At 44.7% G+C, this 9,797-nt stretch overlaps 1 pseudogene; it reads right to left on the minus strand.

Moving 5' to 3' along the window:
* Nucleotides 1-7,990: 7,990 nt before the first annotated feature.
* LOC123456753 lies at nt 7,991-9,333 on the minus strand (annotated as a pseudogene).
* Between the last annotated feature and the right edge of the window lie 464 nt (nt 9,334-9,797).

A 9,797-nucleotide genomic window follows, 5' to 3' on the forward strand; every position in this document is an offset into this window, starting at 1 on the left:
GGTTCCTGAAGGTGATCCTCCTACCTCTACCTTTCCAGCTATAGAAACCACTGTATGATGACCTTGTAGAAGAGGAAATTCCTGCATTCTGCCTTCATGTTTTTTCATTTCAAAATAATTTACACTCTATCTTTTTAAACATTTTTATTGACAACTTCCATAAATATAAATATACAATGATTATAATCCCTTCCTACCACCCACCCTTTTCCCCCTCCCTAATCCCCCTCCAATGAATCCCTTTTTCTTTCCACTCGTCTCTCCTCTGTCTTGATGCCATCACTTTTTCCCTCCTATTATACAGGTCTTGTGTAGGTGGCATCAGACACTGTGAAGTCATGAATACCATGTCAACCTTGTGTATGGAAGAGATGAGTACTGTAAGTTCACCTCCTCTTCCTTTGGCTCTTACATTCTTTCTGCCACCTCTTCTGCAATGCTTCCTGAGCCTTGGAGTATGTGACTGAGAGACTTATTTAGGGGAAATATATATATATATATATATATATATATATTCTCCCCGCCCCCCCGTGCTTATGATATCCCCAGTCACAGACTTTTCATTAAGTTTTCAGTACTAGAAAAGAATTCCTCCCATGGAGTGGGCCTTAAATCCAAACACAGAGCAGTTGGTTTCCCCCATAACAGACATGCCACCATTGTACCAGTTGGTATTGGTTGACACTGTGACTGTGGGTGACTTTTCTCCCTAAATAGGCTGCAAAGGTCTTTCTAGCATCCTGACAGCTGGTCAACAGGGAAAGAGGCTTCCAGCTCAGTACCAGCTTAATTTCTCAGTGACCACATGTGGAAACTTCAGCAAAAGGGTCTTGCCATATGGTTCTGGTGGGCAACCAAGAGCTATGGCAATATCCTGTAATGTTTTGAAGGCATCAGGGGAATTCTTGGCCAATAACTCACTAGAAGTTATCCTATTCCAGCACTGAAAATTTTCTAGTAACAATCTATAGCTTATAAGCACAGCATTACCTCCACAAGATATTTCTGCCCAAAATCTCCCTCCCATTCTCAATCTAAAACTCTCCTTTCCATTCTCTCTCTGTCTCACTCTATCTTTAACATATATATTATTAGCTAGCAAAGAAGCTAGTTTCTGGATGGCTTATTCATATGTCTTAAATTTTTATCATCTTTCCTCCCATGCTGTTGCAGTCAGGTTCACATTGCTGGCATAAAACATCTGACCAAGAGCAGCTTGTGGGAATAAAGGCTTAGTTTGGCTTATAGTCTTGAGGGGAAGCTCCATGATGGCAGGGGAAAATGATGGCATGAGCAGAGGCTGGACATCATCTCCTAGCCAACTTCAGATGGACAACAGCAACAGGAGAGTATGACAAACACTGGCAAGAAGGAGCTGGCTATAATACCCATAAGCTTGCTCCCAACAATACATTGCCCCCAGGAGACTTCAATTTCCAAATTGTCACCAGCTGGGGACCCAGCACTCAGAACACATAACCTTATGGGGAATACCTGAATCAAACCACCACATACACCCTCATCTCCCCCACATCCTCCCGGCACCACAGACCCTTGAACTATACTCTTAGTATCTTGAGCCTTCAGTGAGTTGGGTCTTACCCCATAGCATCTTTCCTATTGTCCTAGAATGGAGGAGTGGGCTTCTTTTTAACTGATAATTTTTTTCATTAATTTTAGCAGGCTCCTTGCCCCAGACTTTAAAATTGTTCATATTTCTTTCTGTGCCAAACTGTATTGTTCCTATCTTTCTTCTCTGTATCCTCTAATCTGAATCAGTGAAGCCATTCAACAGACTCAATGTTATTCTGCCTTGAAATTTCCTCACCTAACACATCAGTCTATTTTTTTTTTTTTTAGATTTCCGTTTTTAAAAATATTTTATTGGGCTGGATAGATAGCTTAGCAGTTAAAGTGAATGCTTGCAAAGCCAAAGGACCCAGGTTTGATTCCTCATAAGCCAGATGTACAAGGTGGTACATGCCTCTGGAGTTTGTTTGAAGCTGCTGGAGGCCCTGAGCACCCATTTTCTCAATCTGCCTCTTTCTTTCTCTCAAATAAATAAAAAGCCAGGGGTGGAGGCACACACCTTTAACTTGAGAGGCAGAGGTAGGACAATTGCTGTGATGTCGAGGCCACCCTGAGAATACAGAATGAATTCCAGGTCAGCCTGGGCTAGAGGGAGACCCTACATCAGAAAAAGAAAAAGAAAAATTAAATAAATAAACACTTTTTCGTATTTTATTCATTTATTTTCAAGTAGAGACATACAAACACACAGAGAGAGACAGAAAGAGTATGGGCGTGCCAGGGCTTTTAGCCACTGCAAATAAACTCCAGATATATGTACCACTTGGTACATCTGGCTTTACATGGGTACTGGGGAATGCAGCAAGCACCTTAAATGCTGTCATTTCTCCAGCTCTAGCTTTACTTTTTGTTTGTTTGTTTTATTTTTCAAAGCCCAGGCTGACCTCAAATTCACTGTGTAGTCTCTCAGGGTGGCCTCAAAATGATGGCAATCCTCCTACCTCTCCCTCCCAAGTGATAGCATTAAAGGCGCCACCACACCTGGCTTAGCTTTACTTTTTTTTTTTTTTTTTTTTTTTTTTTTTTGGTGTTTCACAGCTGTGTTATACCCTAGCCCAGGATGACCTGGAATTTACCATGTAGTGTCAGTCTGGCCTTGAACTCACAGCAGCCCTCCTACCTCTGCCTCTCGAGTGCTAAGATTAAATATGTGTGCCATTACACCAGGCCTTAAAACTTTTTTTTTTTAATTAATTAATTTATTTATTTGAGAGCAACAGACACAGAGAGAAAGACAGATAGAGGGAGAGAGAGAGAATGGGCGTGCCAGGGCTTCCAGCCTCTGCAAACGAACTCCAGACGCGTGCGCCCCCTTGTGCATCTGGCTAACGTGGGTCCTGGGGAATCGAGCCTCGAACCGGGGTCCTTAGGCTTCACAGGCAAGCGCTTAACCGCTACGCCATCTCTCCAGCCCCCTTAAAACTTTTTTTAATGGTAGAAGGCTGGAAAGATGGTTCAGCAGTTAAGACACTTGCCTGCAAAGCCAAAGGACCCAGTTTCAATTCCCCAGGACCCATAAAAGCCAGATGCACAAGGTGACACATGCATCTGGAGTTTGTTTGCAGTGGTGGAAGGCCCTGGCGTGCCCATTCTCTCTCTCTCTCTCTCTCTCTCTCTCAAATACATAAATACAAATAAAATAAAATGTAAAAAATTATTTTAAAAAACTTTTTTATGAGAGAGACAGAGGGAGAGGGTTGGAGTACCAGGTCCTTCAGCCAGTGTAATCGAACTCCAGATGCATGCACAACCTTGCACTGGCATCACCTTGGGCATTTGGCTTATGTGAAAGCTGTCAAGCATGGGGTCAAGCATGGGCCCTTAGGCTTCACAGGCAAGTGCCTTAACCACTAAACCATCTCTCCAACCCTAGCTTTGCTTTTCTTTTGAGCTCAAAATTTCAAGCTTTCAGCCGGGCATGGTGGCGCATGCCTTTAATGCCATCACTCAGGAGGCAGAGGTAGGAGGATTACCGTGAGTTCGAGGCCACCCTGAGACTCCATAGTGAATTCAAGGTCAGCCTGGGCTAGAGTGAGACGCTACCTCGAAAAACAGAACAAAAAAAAAATTAATTCAAGTTTCAGATTTGTCACATTTACATATAATAACACTAGATAAAATAGCACTTTAATCAGGCAGAGGTAGGAGGATCGCCAAGAGTTCGAGGCCACCCTGAGACTACGCATAGTGAATTCCAGGTCAGCCATGGCTAGAGCGAGACCCTACCTCAAAAAAAACAAACAAAAAAGGGGGGTTAGATGCACAAAGTTGAGCATGTATCTGCTGTTCCTTTGCAGAGACAAGAGCCCTTACCATGTGCTCACTCTCGTTCTCTCTCTTTCTCTCTCTTGCTCTCTCTTTCCACTTGCAAATAATTTTTTTGATTTTTTTTTTTTTGAAGTAGGGTCTCACTCTAGCTCAGGCTGACCTGGAATTCACTATGCGTAGTCTCAGGGTGGCCTCGAACTCTTGGCGATCCTCCTACCTCTGCCTCCCAAGTGCTGGGATTAAAGGGGTGCCCCACCACGCCCGGCGCAAATATTTTTTTTTTTTCCCTGAGGTAGGAGTATCTCCAAGAGCTCAAGGCCATTATGAGACTACATAGGAAATCCCAGGACAGCCTCAGCTAGAGTGAGACCCTACATCGAAAACCAAAAAAAAAAAAAAAAAAAAAAAAAGAGTTAGGGAGATGGGGGTGGCTTATCAGTTAAAGGTTTTTACATGTAAATTCGCCCAACCCAGGTTCAGTTTTCCAGTTACCCACTTAGAACTGGCCTGGCATTAGTTTGCAGCAGCAAGAGACAGGCATGCATTGATTGCACCCAAATAAATAAAAAATTAAGACAAATTTAGTCTTTCTGAGACAAACAGAGGGTTGTAGAGATGGCTTAGCAGTTAAGGCACTTGCCTGCAAAACCTAAGGGCTGGAGTTCGATTCTCCAGATCGCACATGAGCTAGGTGCACATTGTGGAGCATACATCTGGAGTCCTTTGAAGTGGCTAGAGGTCCCCTGGTGTGCTCATTCTCTCTCTCTCTCTTTCATAAACAAAAACAAAGAAAACAATGTGGGGTGGAGAGATGGCTTAGCAGTTAAGTGCTTGTCAGTGAAGCCTAAGGATCCTCTTTGAGGCTAGATTCCCCAGGACCCACGTTAGCCAGATGCTCAGGGTGTTACACGTGCCTGGAGTTCATTTGCAGTGGCTGGAGGCCCTGGCTCGCCCATTCTCTCTGTGTGTGTCTCTCTCTCTCTGCCTTTTTCTCCCTCTGTCTGTCACTCTCAAATAAATAAATAAAAATAATGTCTCTTTTTAAAAAATGCTTTAAAAAATTGCAGGACGCGGTGGCGCAAGCCTTTAATCCCTCCCAAGGGAGGCAGAGGTAGGAGGATCGTCTTGAGTTCAAGGTCACCCTGAGACTAAGTAGTGAATTTCAGGTCAGCCTGGGCAAGAATGAGAACCTACCTCGACAAACAAAACAAAAACAAAACAAACAAACAACAACAAAAAAAAAAAAACAGGGGCTGGAGAGATGGCTTAGCGATGAAGCACTTGCCTGTGACGTCTAAGGACCCTAATTCAAGGTTGGATTTCCCAGGTCGCACAAAAGCGAGATGCACAGGGGGAACATGGGTCTGGAGTTCGTTTGCAGTAGCTGGAGGCCCTGGTGCACCCATTCTCTCTCTCATTCTCTACCTCTTTCTCAAATGAATATTATATATATATAATATTATATATTATATTAATATATATAATATAATATATATTATATAATATTATATATATATTACATTTTAAAAAATATTTTTTGTTCATTTATTTATTTGAGAGCGACAGACACAGAGAGAAAGACAGATAGAGGGAGAGAGAGAGAATGGGCGGGCCAGGGCTTCCAGCCACTGCAAACGAACTCCAGACGTGTGCGCCCCTTTGTGCATCTGGCTAACGTGGGTCCTGGGGAGTTGAGCCTCGAACCATGGTCCTTAGGCTTCACAGGCAAGCGCTTAACCACTAAGCCATCTCTCCAGCCCAAATATATATATATATATATATATATATATATATATATATATATATATATATATATATATTTACAAAACTGTTGTACTTCCTAAGCATTATATTGTTTTTGATGATATTGTTATTGGAAGGAATTGTATTTTTAAAAATTTTTGTTTATTATTATTTATTTATTTGAGAGTGACAGAGAGAAAGAGAAAGAGGCAGAAAGAGAGAAAGAGTCAGAGAGAGAGAGAGAGAGAGAGAGAGAGAGAGAGAGAGAGAGAGAGGGAGAGAATGGGTGCTCCAGGGCCTTCAGCCACTGCAAATGAACTCCAGATGTATGTGCCACCTTGTACATCCGGCTTACTTGTGTCCTGGGGAATGGAGCCTCAAACCAGAGTCCTTAGGCTTTACAGGCAAGCGCTTTACTGCTAAGCCATCTCTCCAGCCCGGAATTGTATTTTTTTTAAAGATTTTTATTTATTTTTGCAAGGAGAGAAAGAAGAGACGAATAGAGAGAGTGTGAGACAGAGAGAGAGAGTGAGCCAGGGCCTCTTGAACTGCAAAGGAACATCAGATGCATACACTACTTTGTGCATGTGACTTTGCATGTGTGCTGGGGAATTGAACTCAGGCCAGCAGGCTTTACGAGCAAGTACCTTTAACCACTGAGCCATCTTTCCAGCCTAGAACTGCATTTTTTAAATTGTTTTTATATGGTTTTATGGTTTTGTTTGATTTCTGCTTTTTCGAGGTAGGGTCTAGCCCAGGCTGACCTGGAATTCACTATGTAGTCAAAGGGTGGCCTTGAACTCACGGTGATTCTCCTACCTCTGCCTTCCATGGGCTGAGATTAAAGGCATGCACCAACTCGCCCAGCTTAGCTTTCCTTTTCTAAAAATATTTTATTTGGCTGGAGAGATAGTTTAGCAGTTAAGGTGCTTGCTTGTAAAGCCAAAGGACCCAGGTTTGATTCCTCATAAGCCAGATGGACAAGGTGCTGCATGCCTTTGGAGTTCCTTTGCAGCTGCTGGACGCCCTGGTGCACCTATTTTTTTGAAGGGGCGGGGCGTATTTATGATGATAGGAAAGACTACTCCCTAGGAATTTTAACAAACAAGAACATTTTGCTGGGAAAACAAGACACTAGGATACAAAATTACAAGTGTTTTAACTCCAGGTCTGTCCCCAGCTCGGCCAAGAAGCAAGTGGAAAGACAGTTGAAGTAAACAGGCAATTCTGTAAAACTAGACTTAGAAACCCTACAAATCTGATTAAAATCTAAAACTTGTTTTGCTTTAAAAATTTAATATATCAAAAGGCCTGCTTTAGTGACATGCTAAAATCCCACCAAAAAATAACCCCAACACCCCCTTGTCAGTAACAAAGTTGACCAGCCAACTCATACTTCTAAACCCACGTGTGGACAAGTGCGTGTGCGTCTTCTAGAGTTAGACAGGGACTCAGAGACTGCAAGTAATGTGTACCATCGCCTGCAAAAAATGGGCAGGGAAATCCTGGTAAAATGAGGAACAGGGTGGGGAGGGAGGGAATTACCATGGGATATTTTTTTATAATCATGGACAATGTTAATAAAAATTTTAAAATTAAAAAAAAATGAGGAGCAGTCCCAAATAACCAATTTTTCTAGTACTGTGCTCTCCACTGCTACTTCCTTTACTTACAAAGGGGACCCTTGAACCAAATAATTTACCTCACATTTGGCACCCAGTGACCAGGATGTTTGTTTTCTTTAGAAAAACACACATATCCACAACCCTTATATGATTTTTTTGTTTTTACATTTAAATATAAAAATACTACTTTGCTTTGTGTTATAAATGGAGGCCCAAGCAGTAAAGAACTTTTCTTCTCTTAAGGTAGGACAGCCATCTGTTGTCGCTGAGCTGCTGTTTGTGAAGGGTGTGGGTGGCTCCAAGCAAGAGAAACACAAGAGGTAAACTAACCCCCAGTTCTTGCTCTTCTCCTAACCTCCACTAGTGAGAGTTGGTTTAATCTTAAGAATTGAAGGAGACATGCCATCCTAAGTAGTCAGGCCTGCCCTTTCAGCTGTCCTTTAGAGGAAGTTCTCCCCTCCTTCACACGCTGCTTTGTGCGGAGGTGACATCTACCAGACAAGGACACCTCCAGAGAGAAGCGGTCACCACCTTTCCCTGCGCCCCACCCACACATCAGAAAGGAAGAAAACGGGGGCTGGGTACATGGAGATTAAGCACTTGACCCCTCTATCCTGACCAAGGAAAGCAAGGTTCACTGGGCATGAGGAATAAAAAGACCTTGAAATCCCACTTTTGAGTAATGAGGATAACGAAGACGAGAGGGAGAGCTGCAGTGGGATGCAGAGCTGGGAAGGGCTCAGTCGCTGGAAGCATCGTCTCCTTTAGTTTTTATACTGGAAGGGCTCATGGCCAGTCTCGTTGAGAAGACGTGTATGGATGATGGCCTCTGTCACTGCAAAGGGGTCGCAGGTGGCAGAAGGGCGCCAGTCTTCGAAATAACCCCTCTTCTCCTGGCCGACAGACGGGGAATGCGGATGCTGGCACTGCGGTTGGCAACACCGGAGGAAAAGTCGTTGATGTTGGAGGTCTCGTGGAAGCCAGTCAGGCGCCGGGCATTGTCCAGGCCTCCCTTGGGATCGTGGGCACCCACGTGGTACTGGTGCCGCTTGCTGAGTTTCTCCATGGCCTCCTAGATGCACTTCAGGCCTCTCTCCTCCCGCATGGCCTTCCTGCTGAAGTCGGTGTGGCAGCCCGCGCTGTTCCCAGGGATGGGCTCGGGACCAAAGGTTGCTATCACACCAAAGTCTTCACATACACGAAGTACTATCAAGCGGGCCACCCACAGGTGATCTCCCATGCGGATTCCTTCACAGGGTCCAGTTTGGAATTCCCACTGGGCAGGCATGACCTCGGCATTTGTTCCTGAGATCTTGACTCCAGCATACAAGCAGGCCCGGTAGTGAGCCTCCACGATGTCTCTGCCATAGGCTTTTTTTAAAAAATTATTTATTTATTTATTTGAGAGCGACAGACACAGAGAGAAAGACAGATAGAGGGAGAGAGAGAGAATGGGCGCGCCAGGGCTTCCAGCCTCTGCAAATGAACTCCAGATGCGTGCGCCCCCTTGTGCATCTGGCTAATGTGGGACCTGGGGAACCGAGCCTCGAACCGGGGTCCTTAGGCTTCACAGGCAAGCGCTTAACCGCTAAACCATCTCTCCAGCCCTGCCATAGGCTTTGTCAGCTCCCACGCCACATTAATGCGGACCTTGGGGCCCAGGGAAGCCATTGGAAGGCCAACCAAAGGGGTGCCCATCCGTCCCCATGAGAGTGTATTCCTGCTCCATTCCAAACCAGGGGTGCTGGCTGCTGACCATGTCCATGATCCGCTTACAGGTGTGCCTTAAATTGGTCTCGGCAGGCTTCCGATTATACTTGAAAACTTCACAGAACACCAGCTTGTTGGGATCTTTGCGGAAAGGGTCACAAAACATGGCAACTGGGAGGAGGTACATGTCACTATTGGAGCCTTCAGACTGGAAAGTGCTAGAGCCATCAAAATTCCATTCTGGCAACTCTTCTACACGCCTGGGCTCACAGTCTAGGGTGCGGGTCTTGCAGCGCAGCCCTTCTCCAGTACCACCCATCCAGACATACATGGCTTGGACTTTCTCGCCCTGAGGCAGGGCCATGTACATCTGCTGGATACCTTTGTTCAAGTTGGAACTTGCCACCTTATGTTGGCCAGGGGGTGATGACCACCCTCTGCTCATGCCATCATTTTCCGCTGCCATCCTGGAGCTTCCCCTTGAGTCTGTAAGCCAAAATAAACCTCTTTTCCTACAAGCCGCATTTAGTTGGGTGATTTCTACCAGCAATGCGAACCTGAATGCAACAGCAGACAAACACCTTAACCGTTAAGCCATCTCTCCAGCCACCCCCTTTTTTTTTGAAGTAGGGTCTCACTGTAGCCCAGGCTGACCTGTAATTCACTCTGTAGTCACAGGGTGGCCTTGAACTGATGGTGATCCTCCTACCTCTGTCTTCCAAATGCTGGGATTAAAGGTGTGCACCAACACGCTCGGCTTAGCTTTCCTTTTTGAAAAATATTTTATTGGGCTGGAGAGATAGCTTAGCAGTTAAGGTGCTTGCTTGCAAAGCCAAAGGACCCAGGTTTGATTCCTTATAA

This window comes from Jaculus jaculus, chromosome X (assembly GCF_020740685.1).
Source record: "Jaculus jaculus isolate mJacJac1 chromosome X, mJacJac1.mat.Y.cur, whole genome shotgun sequence".
Classification (NCBI taxonomy): Eukaryota; Metazoa; Chordata; class Mammalia; order Rodentia; family Dipodidae; genus Jaculus; species Jaculus jaculus.